The 17,667-nt window shown below is 37.7% G+C and overlaps 1 long non-coding RNA gene across 1 annotated transcript in view; it reads right to left on the bottom strand.

The window, feature by feature from the left end:
* LOC141553734 (uncharacterized) overlaps positions 1-17,326 on the bottom strand; it is a 33,281-nt gene extending 15,955 nt beyond the window's left edge. Inside the window, exons 1-2 of the long non-coding RNA XR_012485615.1 lie at positions 16,744-17,326; positions 1,014-1,112 (exon numbers count right to left, since the gene is read on the bottom strand). This is a non-coding gene — a long non-coding RNA (uncharacterized LOC141553734). The remainder of the gene's footprint in view (positions 1-1,013; positions 1,113-16,743) is intronic.
* Between the last annotated feature and the right edge of the window lie 341 nt (positions 17,327-17,667).

Raw genomic sequence — 17,667 nt, 5'->3', positions numbered from 1 at the left:
TTCTTTGCTAGTAAAGGAGCTCAGTAGTAGAAACACCCCAAACTTCAATCTATGTTTTTGAAGTTTTTAGTTTAGGATTATATTCAAATGAGTTGGAATCCCATCTTGATTTAAGAAAGGACACTGGCAATTTACACTACATCCATTTTAGTATGATAAAAGGGTAGGTCAAAAGAACTAGCTCTGGAGAAGGGAAGGCTATCTTCTGAAAGGAATATTACTGTTAAATGATTTTTCAACTGTATCTGATTCTTACCTTATTTTGGGGTTTTCTTGGCAAAGAAACTAGAGTGGTTTGACATTTTTTTCTCCAGCTCATTTTACAAATGAGCAAACTAAGGCAAACAGAATGAAGTGACTTGCCTAGTATAGTAGCTAGTAAGTGTCTAAAACTGGATTTGAACTCATAAACATTAGTCATCCTGATTCTAAAGCTAGTGCTCTATCCACTACACACCTAGCAGCCTTTCTGAAGAGAGTAACTGTCCTTAATTATTTTAAGAAGGTGTCACATGGAAGAGAGTTTAGATTTTTTGTTGTTGTTGCATGACCTCAGAGGACAGAAATAAGATCAATAGGTAGAAGGGTTTAGAGAGACTGATTTAGTCTTGATGTATGGGAGATGGAATTGACTGCTTTGAGATGTATTGAAATCGCTATTTGAAGAAGTGTTCCAGCAGAGGCTGGTGATATAATAAAGGGGATTCCTATTGTTAGAGGAATTGAACTAAATGACATCTGAGACTCCTTACTCTGAGATTTCCTTTCTGAGGACAATGACAAAGGCATATTAAAAGGAACAATGAGGATGAATATTTTTTCTGTAACTACTCAGGAATCATTGCTATATCCAAGACAGAATATAGTTCCCTGTTTACAGTTTTCCCCTATTAGTGGACACCATTACCCTGACCAGGTCTGCTTACATTGGTGGCAATTTCAATTGAGATCAAGCCCAAGAGCATTTAATAATTGGAGAACATGTAGACAGACAGAATTTCAAGGATACTTACCATTTGGAAGTGCTTGGTGACTCTACCAGAGAATGAATGCTTCGAAATTTGGTGCTGGGGAAATTTATAGATTGTGAACTTCAGGGCAGCTAGTCATCACTGGCAAAAAGCAGTTGGGAGAGCCACGTCAGAAGGTGATCTGTCATAGGCCCAATCCCAAAGGAAGTTAGAGGGTGTGGAGGCCATGGTTCTGCTTAGGGGCATAGTAACTAATTAGCATTTTCTACATATTCTGGTCAGCCTTTGTGAAGGGAGAGAGAAAAGAACTAGAAGCAAGCTTTCACATCTATCTTTTGAGCCTAGAAGATCTTAGAGATTTATTTAATTCAATACATCATTTTGTCAATGATGAAAGTGACTTGTTTAAAGTCACACAGTTTGTGAAGAGAGAATCAAAACTTAGAATCCAGGGTTTCTGACTCCAATACAGTGTCTATTCTACCTCTTCATGCTGACCCTCCTTGATTCACATTGCTTTTCCTTCTCTTCCCAGGTACTAAGTATGGGGAGGGGGGGAGGAGGAAAGAAAATGGAAAAAATCAAAACTGAAGGTATGCCAACTACAAAGGAGAAAGAAATGAGTCCATTTATCCTAGTGTTTCTCACTTTTGTTAGTCTGACAATTTTATTAGTATTGTTATTGATACTTCTATTGAGAAGCAATTCCTTTTCACTATATCTAGGAATTAGATTTGGAATCAAAAGACATAGGCTATTGTTGTCTTGGGTCAGGGATATTGCTGGGAAGAAAAGGATTAAGGGAAGATCAAAAAGGAGTTTGCTCCTGAGACTATTTGTTGTCAAGGTAACTAAACCATTGTTTTTTTGTCCATGGTGTAAATAAAAAGTGTTTCTTATAGATGATGATATAATGTGATAGTTTATGGTAGAACCACTTTGTTTTGTAACTCCCTAATGTATTTTAAATGCAGTCAGGTGGCACAGTGGGCACCAGGGCTGGAGTCAGGAAGATTCACTTTCATGAGTTCAAATCTTGCCTCAGACACTTACTAGCTGTGTGATCTTGGGCAAATAACTTAACCTTATTTGCCTCAATCTCTTCACCTATAAAATGAGCTACAGAAGGAAATGGAAAATCACTCCAGTATCTCTGCCCAAATAGGGTCACAAAGAGTTGGACATAGCTGAATAATAATTATATGTTTACCATGTATTAATGTACATTACTTATCTGTGTTTGTGACTCATTCCATTTGTTCTATGACTAGACAATAGGCTCCATGAGAACAGGGACCAAATCTAAAATGGTGTCTCTCACCAGCAACTAGTACTATGTTCTGTGCATTATAAGTGCTTAATAAATGTTTATTTATTGACACTATAGATTTACTATTATACTATTGACAGGATATTTGCTTTAAGCTATTTCTCAATAGTAGTCATGGACTTGCACTGAATTATATATATATATAACATATATACACACACACACACACACACATATATATATATACACACACACACACACACACACACACACACATATATATATATATATATATATATATAAACTCTTGAAATGGTATGTAGGGGAAAAAACATGATTTTGGAGTCAGAAGACCTGAATTCAAATCTACAATGTAACCAGACAAATAATTTCTGTTGTCTAGGTCTGTTGTGTCTCATATGTAAAATGAGAGAGTTGGAGCAGATATTTTCTAAGGTCCCTTTCAGCTCTAAATCCTATGATCTATGAGTGCCATGCATTTGTGAGCTGGGATTACAAGTATAGACTGTCAATGGATAACATAGTTTTCTTTGTGCAGAGCTAACTAGCTTTTTTAAGAGTTGACTATGCTTTCACAGCACTGCATGCCTAAGTGAGCTAACAATCCTAAACTTTGAAAGGGAAGGAGGGAGGGAGTTGAATTATCAACGCCTAGAAAAGCATCCAAGCCAAAGGAAAAAAAAAACTGAAACAAGGGAAGTCAACAGGGAAAAGGGAAGAAAGGAAATTCTAAAGTTGTTGGCTTTGCTGTTGGAATATGTTTAAAGAATAATACTTTATAATTCCTTCCCCTCGACAGACTACCTCTGGTACACTGTGTTCAGTTGTCAGGGCTCCAGTTGAGGAAAGACATTGATAATCAAGAGGAAGATAATACAAGATGGTGAAGGGAGCTCAACATCAATCATATAAGGATTGTATCTGACCTTTGTATCTCTTCCTCCTCCCCTCAGGCAGCCTACTTCCCAGTACAGAGATCTTCATGGGCTGGCCTTTAATAAATATTCATTAATTTGAATTATGGCCAAGGGTATGCATGAGTTCACTTCTAACTCTGAGAGTCTACTGTGATGAGATTCTATTAATATTCTTGGCAAGAGAAGCTGGGGTTATCCTTAGCATTTAATCTGATCTTTGGGCATAATTTCCTGACCTCTAATCTCCTGACTTGATGAGAGCACTTTGTGTTCCATATCTGTTCAGTCAAGAGAAGCCAGGTGGTCAAATAGTCCTGTTCCTCACTTCTCATAAATCCATTCTTCCTTCTTAGCATGACCTATACCCTGCAGTACTTTACCTGCCCATTATCTATGTTCTGGCTTTGCTCTTCCTTTCCCAAACCTGAGTCTTTAGTTGATCAATTCAATTCTACAATGTCTTCTATTCTTGAATACTCTGTCCTCTTGACTTTTCCCTAATACTTTGCTAAACCCCAATATGAATTATCTCTACCATTTGGCATTCTTACCTTTATTCATATGCTACTAAATGTCACTAGAGGAAATCACAAAGACATTGTGACTATTTAATCTTAACTGGGAATTAATTGATACTAATTGACCATCTAATGCATATTTCCCATTGACTTTTCCAAACTTTCTTTCTCCCTAGACTTCCTATTATCACCCCTATCCCTTGTTTTGTACTTTACTCTGAAAATTGTGGCTATTCCTATTAAATTTCCTTTTTCTCTATTCTAATCTTAAAACCCCTTTACACTACTCCATTACTTCAATCTCTGATAAAGAGACTTTACCAAAGTCAATTCCTTTACTTGGGCCCTTGATCCTACAACTCTTGTATGAACATGTGGCATATGTATCATTTGGATCACAGCAGTAATGGCATTTTGGTATAAAAGCCTGAATTCAAGTAGTATGTCACTGTATTAATTATCCAGACAGGCAAAGAATATGAACAGACAATTTTCAGATGAAGAAATGATTTCTAGTCATATGAAAAAAATAATCTAAATCACTATTGATCAGAGAAATGCAAATTAAGACAACTCTGAGGTACAGCACTACACACCTTTCAGATTGGCTAAAATCACAGGAAAAGATAATGATTAATGTTGGAAGGGATGTGGGAAAACTGGAATACTGATACATTGTTGATGGAGTTGTGAAGTGATCCAACCATTCTGAAGAGGAATTTGGAACTGTGCCCAAATAGCTATCAAACTGGGCATACCCTTTGATCCAGCAGTGTTTCTACTGGGATTATGTCCCAAAAAGATCTTAAAAGAGGGAAAGGGACCCAAATATGCAAAAATGTTTATGGCAGCTCTTTTTGTAATGGCATCACACTGGAAACTGAGTGGATGCCCATCAGTTGGAGAATGGCTGAGAAAATCATGGTCGATGAATGTTATGGAATATTATTGTTCTAAAAATGATCAACAGGATGATTTCAGAGAGGCCTAGAGAGACTTACATGAACTGATGTTGAGTGAAATGAGCAGAACTGGGAGATCATTGTACATGGCAACAATGATTAATTCTGATGGATGTGGCTCTTTTCAACAATGAGACAATTCAGACCAGTTCCAGTGATCTTGTGACGAAGGGAGCCATCTATACCCAGAGAGAGGACTGTGGGAACTGAGTATGGATAACAACATAGCATTTTCACTCTTTTTGCTGTGGCTTGCTTGCATTTTATTTTCTTTCTCTTTTTTTCCTTTTGATTTGATTTTTTCTTATGCAGCAAGATAATTGTATAAATATGTATGCAGATATTAGATTTAACATATATTTTACCCTGTTTAACATATATTGGATTACTTGCTGTCTAAGGGAGGGGAGGGAGAAGGGGGGAAATTGGAACAGAAGATTTTACAAGGTTAATGTTTAAAAATTATCTATGCATATCTTTTCAAAATTAAAAAGCTTTAATAAAATAAAATTTAAAAAAAGTAAAAGCTAAAAAAATTATCCAGGTAGGAAGTATAAAATTTGTTATCATGTGGCATATTTTTTGAATCACCAACCAAGAACTTTTATCACAGTCTCATTAAAGGATTGAGTATTCCAATTCTCTGCATGGAAATTTTCAAATCCCTCTCAAATTATGCAAAATTCTCCTAAGGAGACAATAGTAGCCAGAGTAATCAACAACTACTGTCACCAACCCAGATAAAAGGAAGTTCCAACTCAACGGCAAAATGCTGGAAAGGAGAACTCCAGGTCCATGCCCATATCCAGATTTTGTGCTTCTATAACCTTTCATGATATTTCCTGATCTAAAGAACACTCTTGAGTTTCCTGGTGAGGGAAAATAGCAATTGTGAAAAACGACAATTGTCAGCCTCTCACTCTCTCTGTCCTCAATCCATTATGATATCAGGTGCTAAAGTAAACAATAATTTGGAGCAGAGAAGTAGATATTAGATCAACATAAGGTACTGAATAGGCAGATATTACCCATTCCTTTCCCCTGGCAGCTTGCCCCCTCAATTGTTCCTACACACACACACACACCACCAAGTTTCATCTTTCCCTATCTGTTTGTTCCTTCCCTATCACCTACAAACATGTCCAGATCTCCCCCTTCTTGAAAATTCCCTTAGTCTTACTGCCTTCTCAAAACTATTTTCCCATATCTTCCCTCCCTTCAATAAGTGAAGTCTTAGAAAAAAATTATCTTTACTCATTGTCTTTATTTCCTCTCCTCTCATTTATATCTCAGCCTCTTGCAATCTGACTTGTGAGCTCATCATATAACTGAAATTATTCTCTCCAAGGCTAACAATGATTTCTTATTTGCTAAAATATTTTCCCTTTTCACATCTTTCTTGGCCTCTCTGAAACATTTGACTCTACCGGGCAGTTTTCATGTTACTTCTCTGTTTTGATTCTCTTCCCACCTGTCTAATTGCTCTGTCTAGATCTTCTTTGTATTTCTATCCCCAATGCCTAGTATGTATTAGGAACTTAAAATGCTTGTTGATTGATTGATTCAGTTGCTAAATCATCATTCATATCCTACTTGCTATGTTTAGGTGTCTCTCAATTATCTGTATTGATTCTCATTTTGCTTCCTTTAACTTCTTATCCAGTACTCTCATCAGTTTCCATGGATTCAAATATCATTTCTTTTTTTTTTTTTTTTTGGATAGCTCCTCAAAAATTTTTAATAGTATAAAGATACTGAGAACAAAAATTTGAGGATCACTAGCATAGATTTAGGTTAGAGGTGAAAGGCAGCTTGGAATTTTAATTATCTTATTTTATTTTTATGGAAGTTTTTTTCATTTTCAAAATATATGCAAGGATAATTTTTCACCATTGACCCTTGCAAAATCTTGTTTTCCAATTTCTCCCCCTTTCCCCCATCCCCTTTCCTAGATGGCAAGTAATCCAAAATGTGTTAAACATTGTAAAAATATATGTAAATCCAATATAAGCATACATATTTATACAATTATCTTGCTGCACAAGAAGAATCAGATCAAAAAAAGAAAAATGTAAGAAAGAAAATAAAATTCAAGCAAACAACAACAAAAGAAGTGAAAATGCTATGTTGTAACCACTCAGTTCCCACGGATGGTTCTCGTCATGACAAGATCATTGGAACTGGCCTGACTCGTCTCATTGTTGAGAAGAGTCATGTTCATCAGAACTGATCATCGTATAATCTTGTTGCTGTGTACAGTGATCTCCTGGTTCTGCTCAATTCACTCAGCATCAGTTCATGTAAGTCTCTCTAGGCCTTTCTGAACTCATCCTGATGGTCATTTCTTACAGAACAATAATATTCCATAACATTCACATACCATAACTTATTCAGCCATTCTCCAACTGATAGGCATCCATTCAGTTTCCAGTTTCTTGCCACTACAAAAACGGCTGCCACAGACATTTTTACACATGTGGGTCCCTTTCCCTCCTTTAAGATCTCTTTGGGATACAATCCCCGTAGAAACACTGCTGGATCAAAGGGTATGCACAGTTTGATAGCTCTTTGGTCATAGTTCCAAATTGCTCTCCAGAATGGTTGGATCACTTCACAATTCCACAAATCCAATGCATCAGTGTCCCAGTTTCCCCACGTCATCTCCAACATTTGTTGTTGTCTTTTCCTATCATCTTAGGCAATCTGAGAGGTGTGTAGAGTTATCTCACAGTTGTCTTAACAAAATTTCATTTCTATACAGATGATATTTAGATTTTCATATCCAGCCTCATTTCTCTCCTGAGCTCTAGTCTTACATTACCAACTTTCTATTGCACATTTCCAATCACATGACCTGTAACCTATAACAAATTCAACATGTCTCAAGGAATCCTCATTATCTTTCTCATAACACCAATCCTCTTTAGTCAACAAACATTTAATAAGAATTTACCATGGGTAAGCCATTGTGATGAGCACTGAGATCACAGAGAAAGGTAAAAATAAACAAACAAAAATAGCCCCTGCTCTTAGAAGGGGGAGCATGGAATTTAATCTAATGGAAGAGACAACATATACAGAATAAAATGGAAATAATCTTAAGGGAAGACACTAATGTGATATTGTAACCCTCATTGCCTTGGAGAAGACATATTTATTCCTCCCCAAGTGGTTCTTTACCAAGGTCACCCTGATGCCAATTAGTTCAAGTGAAGATTTCCACCAGTGCCAGAAACTAAGAAAGATAAATAAAGCAGAGAAAAACAACTCCTACCTCCCAATCCCAATTTTTTTTGGAGCTGGTTTAAAAGAGAGCTGGGGATGGAAGTCCTTCCCCTTTCACTTATTCAGTTCATGATACCTATGATGTGGGTGAACTGGGATCTTCACCCTCTGGACACAACAGGAAAGAGAAGAACATAGGAAGGGACTCTGACCAGAAACAGCAGCTGTTTTAGTCTTACCAGTTTTTAAAATGCAGTCTGTTCAGATAAATATGTATACAGATAGATACATACATGATAGATATATGCATACATATATACATACATATATAGGGATGGATGGATAGATAGATAGATAGATAGATAGATAGATAGATAGATAGATAGATAGATAGATAGATAGGGATGGATGGGTAGATAGATGATAGAAAGATTAGCAGATACATGATAGATAAGTAGACATAGTAGATTGTAGATAGTAGATAAATAGATGTGGGTAAAGAGATTGTTAGATAGGTAGCTAGCTAAATGGTAGATAGATAAATAGATTGGGGGTAAACATATTGTTAGATAAATAGGGATAGATGTATATATAGATTGGTAAATAAATAGATTAGTAGACAGATAAGAATGGATAAATAGATAGAAAGATCAGTAGATAGATGAATAGATGATAGATTGTAGATAGACAGAAATAGATGGATGGATAGATAGCTAGATGATGGCATAAATATAGGCAGACAGACATACAGATAGATAGGTAGATAGATATTAGCTAACATGTCTATAGTGCTAATTATGTGTCAAGCACTGCACAATGGTTTACAACTGTCACTTCATTTAATCCTCACAATTCTGGGAGGCAGGTGTTATTATTATTCCCATTTTACAAATGAGGAAACTGAGGTAAACAGGGATTTAAGAGGCCTGGAGAGACTTGCATGAACTGCTGCTGAGTGAAATGAGCAGGACCAGGAGATCATTATATACTTCAACAACAATACTACATGATGATCAATTCTAATGGACGTGGCCCTCTTCAACAATGAGACGAATCAAATCAGTTCCAATAAGCAATAATGAACTGAGCCAGCTACACCCAGCGAAAGAACTCTGGGAACCACTATATATAATTCCCAATCCCTCTATTTTTGTCCGCCTGCATTTTTTATTTCCTTCACAGGCTAATTGTACACTATTTCAAAGTCCGATTCTTTTTGTGCATCAAAACAACTGTATGGATAGGTATACATATATTGTATTTAATTTATACTTTAACATATTTAACATGTATTGTTCTACCTGCCATATGGGGAGGGGGTGGAGGAAAGGAGGGGAAAAACTGGAACAAATAGTTTTGCAATTATCAATGCTGAAAAATTACCCATGCATATATCTTGTAAATGAAAAGCTATAATAATAAAATTTTTAAAAACCAAAAAAAAAATGCAGTCTGTTTTAGTTAAATTAAAAATGGTTGCCCTGACCCATGTGAAAGAGTTGAAGTATGGCTCCATTTTAGGATATCTCTGCATGCCCAGAGAAGCCCCCTTAGGGGTGCCACCATTAGAGGTAAACTGGGAGTCTCCAAAGGCAGCATTATACTAAAAATAAAGACTGAGAATGCCTTCTTGAAGAAGATGGAGTTTTAGCTAAGACTTAAGAGAAGCTGGGGAAGCCAGATGCCATCAGAGTTCTAGATGTAGGAGATAGATAGCAGGTGAAAATGTCTAGTCTGTAGGTGGGGTATCATGTGTATGAGGACAGCAAGAATATATGGAGGTAAGCAGATGACTGGAAATATAGGAAGGGGTTTTTTATGTTGTAATATCTATTGCTTTTTTGTTGAAGTTTTTTTATTTTCAAAACATATGCAAGGATAATTTTTCTACATTGACCCTTGAAAAACATTGTGTTTCAAATTTCCCCCCTCTTCTCACCCTCTCCCTTCGTTGTCAAGTAATCTAAAATATGTTAAACATGGTAAATCAACCAGAAGTTTGTAGTAATGGTAATAGTCCAGACATGAGGTGTTACAGGCCTGCACCAAGGTGGTGGCAGTATCAGAGGAAAGAAAGGGACAGGTGCAAAAGATATTATGAAGGTAGAAATGTCAAGTTTTGGCAACTAATTGGATATAGGGGGAAAGAGGGAGGGAGGGAGGAAGGGAGAGAGAGAGAGACAGACAGACAGACAGAGACAGAAGATATATATAGAGAGAGACAGACAGACAGACAGACAGAGAGGCAGAGAGACAGACAGAGAGAGAGGCAGAGAGACAGAGAGAAAGAGAAGGGGGAAGGGTAGGAGGGAGGGAGAGAGGGAGAAGGAAAGAGAGGAGCCAAGAATGATATCTAGGTTGTGATCCTAAGTGACTAGGACAATAGTACTAAATAGGAAGAGGGGGAAAGATAATAGGTTCACTTTTGGACATGTTGTGTTTAAGATGTGTATAGAACATCCAGTTCAATATATTCATTAGGGAGTTGAAGATATGAGACTGGAGGTCAGAAAAGAGGTTAAAACTGTTCATGTAGATCTAGAATTATTTGCAAAGATTTTATAATTGGATCTCTGAGAAAGAAAGAGAAGATGACCTGGGGCAGAATCACACAGGACACTCATGGCTAGGGGGCATGACAAAGATGAATATATGGCCAAGAAGGCTAAAAAGTAGTCAGGGAGGAGGAGAATCAGGAAAGTGGTTCACTGCTTTTCACAGGAGAATTAGTATCATTAAAACAGAGAGAGAAAAGAGTATTAAAAAGAAGGTATGCTCAATGGTGTCAAAGACCGCAGAGAGAGGTCAAAAAGGATAAGGATTGAGAATAATTTTCCTATTTTTGCCAAGGGCACCTCCATCTTTCCAGTAATCCAGATTTACCAGCTTGTTGTAACTCGAGTCTTCACTTTCCACTCCATATAGCCAATGGGTTGCCAAGTCTTAACAGTCCAATCTCCACAACATCTCTCACCAGTCACCTCTCTGCACTTACCAGACCACCACCCTGTTTCCAGCCCTTATCACCTCTCACCTGGACTGTGGGAATAACTTCCTCTATGCCTCCAATCTCTTCAGTGACTATTACCTCAAAGATAAAATTCACATTCCTCTCAGCTCTTAAAGTCCTTTACAATCTGTTTCCAACCTATATTTTCAAGCACATTTCTTCTTCTCACAAACTCTGTGTTTCAGGCAAATTGGCTTCCTTCCTATGCTTTATATCATGTCAGTCTTTCTTTGCACACCATCCTCCATGCTTGGAATGGATTCCTTTTCTAACTTTGTCTTTTGACATCTCTCAACTCCAGTTGGGAAAACATTCCTTTCAGTTCAAGTAAATTCTCATCCTGGAGGCCTTTGACACTTCCCTCTCCATATTCTACCAGACAGTACTTTTTACTTAATTTATATATTCCTTATTTCCTTTTTATTTACTTATCTGACACACTTGGATTCCCTATCCCACTCCCAGTAAAAATGCAAGCTCTTTGAGGGCAAGAACTAATTTTTAAAAAATTCTTGCCTTAGGGCACAAAGATTGATATTTAATATATATTTATGTCAACAAATGAACACTATACTGGAAATATAACTTGAGTTATTTCCCTAATTCTATCACTTATTAGCTGTGTTACTTTCAGCAAGTCATTTTACCTGTCTCACCTTCCTCATCTGTAAAATGAGAGGATCTGACTAATTGTTAATTTCTAAAATCCCTTCCAAATCTGACATTATTTGACTTTTTGATAATACTGTTCTAGGAAGGGGCAGCCTAATGTAGTACTGAACTAGCCTTGAAGTAAGGAAAACCTGAGTTCAAATTTTACATCTCGTTAAAAATTGTGATTTTTGGCAAATCACATAACAGCTCAAGGCCTTTAGGTACCTCTCTAAGACTTTGAAGCAGTCTAACTTAAATGGTGTCAGACTCAAAAAGAATCCTGCTACTCTCCTATTGACTTAGTAAATCATAAATTAACAGTACCTATGTTATATTGTATTTTTATTTATTTTGCTAAACAGGTTCTAGGCAGTTTTTCAGCAACTTCCAGAGTTTGGCATCTCTGCTGTAAATTACTGGAGTAAATCCTTCATTCATATTTCCTTACATTAATGGAACAAACCCAAAAGCCATCTCCTAGAATTTCCTGTTCATAATAACGAGCTGAAGCCTATGCATTCACTTCAAGAGCCTTCGGTATCAACACAGAAGGAACTGTGTTAAATATAATTGAATATTAAATGTATATTATTGTATTATAATTGTGTGAAGCACTGACTGAGTGCTCTTAAACAATTGAGTTCCACCAATCCACTTGAAGAAAGCACTGGCTATAAGTAGCAAGTAAAAGGGACAATGGGATGTAAAGACACTCACTTTCAGGCTTTGAGTTTTGGGATTTGCTAATTGTAAAGATGTGTCCTTTTTATATCTTGAGAGATCCATATCATTTCATATATAAAGTTTAGGAAATTGGGCTGAGAATTGGCAAAGACAATGGACATGAGTGACTATAGAAATAGAGCTATAGACACTGTGAAGAACAGAATCTCTTAGGAATACTTCAAGAAGAATACAGCAAATTGAGGAAGGGGATCTTTCTGTCTTCTCCACTGCAAAATAGTGATTTTTTCATTATTTGTGATTATGAGTGACTTGGAAACTTTCCCCATACTTCTGAAGATCTGAAAAGACAAAGCAGGAAGCGGTTTGAAGAGATAGTTAGAAATTGAAAATGTAATGTGCTGTTGTCTCCAGAAACTGCCAATTGCTCTCTGGGAGGAAATCTGCTCTCTCAACTGCCACCAACTCTGACCTCTTGTAGAGAATCTTTCTCTTCCTCCAGAGAGCAGCCCCAGGTCTAGCTCAGACAAGACTCTCAATCTCTCCAGTGCCTTTTATCCTCTCTTTTATCCTCCCAGAGAATGGGCATGGGATAACGCAAGGGCTTCTGGGAAGAAATACTTCAACCAATGAACTTGCTCCTCCTAAACATGTAAGCTCCTCCCCAGAAGTTCAAAGGGGTTAAACTCCTAGTAAAGACCAGAATTACAGAATTGTTAAGTACCAACTTAGCACTTAGTAAGAACCTAATATCTCATTATCTCATTAGCACTTAGGAAGAACCTAACATCTCCCCCTTTCTTTTAATTTAGAACATAGGGTGGTCATGACCTTGAAACATTAATCCATCAATATGGGAGGCATTACACATAATTACATAGATTATATAAACACATAGTAACATAGTAAGTAACATAATACATGCTAGAAGTATGTAACAAATAACATGATCAAATAATCATAAATTGAGAATTTATAAATGTCCATAAGTCCATTGTCCATTAGTCTCATCTTGTGTTAGGAAATCCAAGGATTCCTGCTGGTTTTAAAGTTCTTTAACAGTCTTCTTATTAGCCGTGCTCTTTCAGTGTCAAATGTTTCTTAGATTTTCTCCTTTGTTTTGAGGTCTTTCTCTTTTTCTGTCTCTCTCTGATGGACAAGGCGAATATGACTCGTTGGCACCCATCTAATTCCTTCTCCATTTGAAGAAATACAAGCAAACCCTCTCTCCCAGGCAGTTAACCTATCTGGTCCCTTCCATTCACCAGTTTCTGGGTCTCTCCACATGACCTGGCGATTATCTAAGGACAGTGGAGCTGCTCGCACTGGACACTGCCCTTCTGGTGGGTTATAAAACTTGTCTTCCGGAGCCAGGGCATTTTTGTCAAAAATTAGTAAATTAATGGTATAGAGAACTAAATTTAGAAGTTCTCTAGGGTTACCTGTGGCTCCCCCTTTCTTTTGTTTTTGGAGGAGTGTCTTAATGTCTCTGTTTCTTCTCTCTACAAATGTTTTTCTTACAGGAGCAAGAGCAGCAGCAACATACATTTGGCACATAGTAGGGCTGTTTTTCATTCCCTGTGGCAAAACTGTCCATTCATATCTTTTATAAGGCTCAGCCAAATTAACACTAGGCACTGAAAAAGCAAATATTTTCATATCCTCTTTATCTAGAGGGATAGAATAGAAACAATCCTTAATGTCTATAACCCACAGAGGCCATTCTCTTGGCAACTGAGTAGGAGATGAAAGTCCAGGCTGAAGAGTTCCCATAGTTTCCATCTATTCATTTACTCTTCTTAGATCAGTTAACATCCTCCATTTTCCAGATTTCTTTTTCACCACAAATACTGGGGAATTCCAAGGACTTAGAAAAGGCCGCAAGTGTCCTTGGTCAAGTTGTTCGTTCACTACGTCTAATAAGGCCTGAATTTTATCACTTCTTAAGGGCCACTGTTCTACCACACTGGTGAATCAGTCTTCCACAGAATAGGAACCAGTGAAAGTTCAGGTAGGCCTTCAACAGCAGCCCTGCCTAAAAAGCCGAAGTGCTTATTTGTAATCCTATCTGCTGTAAAATGTCTCTTCCCCACAGATTGATGGGGATTTTTTCAACCACAAAAGGAGTAAAAACTCCTGTTTCACCTTCAAATATCCATCTCAAAGGCCTAGCACTAACTTCTGCTGCTATTGATCCTCCTACCCCACACATGTAGGTGTCTGCCTTAATCTTTGGCCTGTGACTGGGCCAATTGGCACCTCTAATAACTGTACGATCTGCACCCATGTCTACCAATCCTTCAAATGGTATTCCATTTATATAAATAGTAAGCATAGGTCGGTCAGCTGTCACAGCTGCTGTCCAATATATTTCTGGATTTTGTTCATTGGAGTCAGAATCTGGGTGACTATCACCAGGTTGCTTATTAGGGGTACGTAACAATAAGCCTGATGCCACTACTTCTCCTGGTTGATAAATCACATGTTGTCTACCTGTGTTAGTGACTGGGATATTAGCTACACGTTCTCCAGTTACCCACATCAGTATATGGATGGACACTGTTTTGTAAGCATTCTCAGAAGGTGAAATGGTCAAGCCTACTGTGCCTGGAGGCAAAAGATCCATAGGCTGAACAGGAACAGATTTCACTTCTCTAGGGAGTATCTCAGTAGTCTCTACTGCACACAATTCTATTTTTCCTAATTTCAATCCCTTTCTTCCATCTGATTGCCTTTTGGCTGATTGATCATGTCTGAAAATTCTCTGGATATAACTTTGGCTGCCATAATGCCCCACTTGGGGGACTGAAGCCAGGCCCTGCCTCTCATTTCCCTGGGTCAATCTACATTCGGAGGCCCAGTGGAGATCCTTGTGACATTTTGGACATGGAGTTTTAGGTCTTCTCTCATCCTGTCTTCTCACTCTATCTCCATATCTACCCTGAGCTCTTAGATGTCCAATTTTTCCACATTGAAAACATCGCCGAGTTTCTCTAGAAGTCCCTTGCCAGGAGGGACCCTGTCTTTCCATGTTCATAATAGTCCGGGTGTAAAAAGCATTTGTTCCCACTGTGGATCATTGTCTTATGATCTCCTCTAAAGAAGCATCTTTGTCTAATCCCCATATAATTCTTTTGCAAATCTCATTGACATTTTCCTTAGCCAGATGTCTGGTCATTATTTCTGTAGTTGCATTTTCTCCAACAGTTCTTTTGACAGCAGTTTGCAAATGTCCCACAAAATCTGCAAAAGCTTCATTGGGACCTTGCTCTATTTCAGTGAAAGCCTCTCCCAGATCTTTCTGTCCGGGAGGGAACCCCAAGCTTTTATTGCAGCTTTAGCAATTTGCTCATACACTGTCATGGTATAATTAATCTGTTCTGAATTCTCTCCATACTGACCTTCACCAGCTAAGTGCTCAAAAGTGAATTGTGTGTTAACTCCTGTTTCCAAATTGCATCTGACTTGGATTTTACATAATTCATGAAACTCCGCAAACCACAGCAAGTTTTGTCCAGGTTCTAGACATGTCCTTGCTATGGATTTCCAATTATTCGGGGTTAGGACTTCATAAGACAAACCATCTAGTAACATTTTAACATAAGCTGATGTAGCCCCATATAGGGTACAACCTTTTTTCAAATCTTTAATTTTATTCAAATCTAAAGGTGCATATCTTCTCCTTTTTTGACCTACAGAGTCAATCTCTTCAATCACAGGATATGCATGTATAAAATCACTTATATCCTGTCCTTCTCACTTAGCTTTAACCAATGCTTTTTCTAATCTTGTCATAGGCTGCTTCACAGGCAATTTTGTTGTGTTTCTGCCTCTTCCCCTCCTCCTTCTTCCTCCACCTCTGAAGGTGGAGTTGATGTGGGCCTGTCAATAATCTGCTCTCTAGGTGGGATTGAAGCTTTTTCACGAGAATCAGAGTCATCACACCCTAATTCCTCATTTAAATCCCTTTGCTCTTGGGCAAGATCTTGATCTTTCCTTTTTTCCTCACACTTCCTCCTCTGTTCATTTTAAAAACTTTTCCTTCTCCTACAACTTGCTCAATAGTTTAAGGCTAATTGAATTATGTTGTAGATATAAAATACCTCTGTAGAAATTGAACGAGGCCCATTTTTTGCATGAAGTTCTTTCATTTCAAATCCCACTAGCTTCCAGTTATCTACATTTATCTTTTCTTCCTCTAAGAACCAAGGGGACATGCATCTTAATGCAGCCAAGAATTTAGCAATCTGTACCCAAGTTACAAGTAAACTCTGCTCGTCAATTATCTTAATTATACTCTCTATAGTACCACTCCTGAATGGGGTTGGGGCTGGGCTGAGGCTGGGGCTGGGGCTGAGGCTGAGTCAGCTGAGGTCAAGGGATTGTCTTTAATTAACATCTGCCCCATTTCAGCTATAAGAGATTGCTGGTATAGCCCTTAACAAGGTAAGTTCCTTATTTGTCTATTAGAACACTCACTTAATCTTTAACAAAATTTCCTTGTTACTCACAGTTATTTCTGCATCAGAAAGTCTTTTCCACTGGAATCAGGATCGTGTCTGTCCCTGTTCAGGCGCCAAGTTGCGATGGTCTGGTCTAGCTCCTCTGAAGGGCTCAGAATAAGTCCTTGTCAGGATAAGCAAAAGTCCTTGCCCCACATTGTGGACACCAATATGTAATGTTCTGTTGTCTCCAGAAACTGCCAATTGCTCTCTGGGAGATGATCTGCTGTCTCAACTGCCACCAACTCTGAACTCTTGTAGAGACTCTTTCTTCCTTCAGAGAGCCGCCCCAGGTCTGGCCCAGACAAAACTCTCAATTTCTCCAGTGCCGCCTTCTTTTATCCTCCCAGAGAATGGGCGTGGGAAAACGCAAGGGCTTCTGGGGAGAAATACTTCAACCAATGAACTTGCTCCTCCTAAACATGTAAGCTCCTCCCCAGGAGTTCACAGGAGTAAAACTCCCCTAAAGGCTGGAACTAGAGAATTGTTAAGTACCGACTTAGCTCTTAGTAAGAATCTAATATCTCATTAGCACTTAGTAAGAACCTAACAGGAAAATTCCACGTAAATATGATTTTTTTTCATATTTTAAATTTAATCTGTAGTATTAGCATTTTTCTTCATCTTCTTAAGCTAAACAATCAATGAAACAGTAAATCAGACTGTATTTATAGTATTTGCTGATTGCAGAGATGTAAATGCCCATACTGAAAACTTAACAATTGTCTCTCATTCAACTTGGAATAGCCTGAAAATTGATAGAGTAATCTAAATAGTGTCATAGAAATTATATGAAAATTAAATTAAATGTATATATACCCTTCCAAAAAATTCTCAGTGGCAGCATTGAGTGATAAAAATACCAAGTCAGTGGATTTGAGTTTCAATCACCTTAGCTTTTTCCAATTTATATTTTATAATCTTTCTGGGCCT

Source organism: Sminthopsis crassicaudata, chromosome 2 (genome assembly GCF_048593235.1).
Source record: "Sminthopsis crassicaudata isolate SCR6 chromosome 2, ASM4859323v1, whole genome shotgun sequence".
Taxonomy (NCBI): Eukaryota; Metazoa; Chordata; class Mammalia; order Dasyuromorphia; family Dasyuridae; genus Sminthopsis; species Sminthopsis crassicaudata.
The sequence above is the reverse complement of the archived record's forward strand: the minus strand, read 5'-3'. Positions and strand labels throughout refer to the sequence as shown.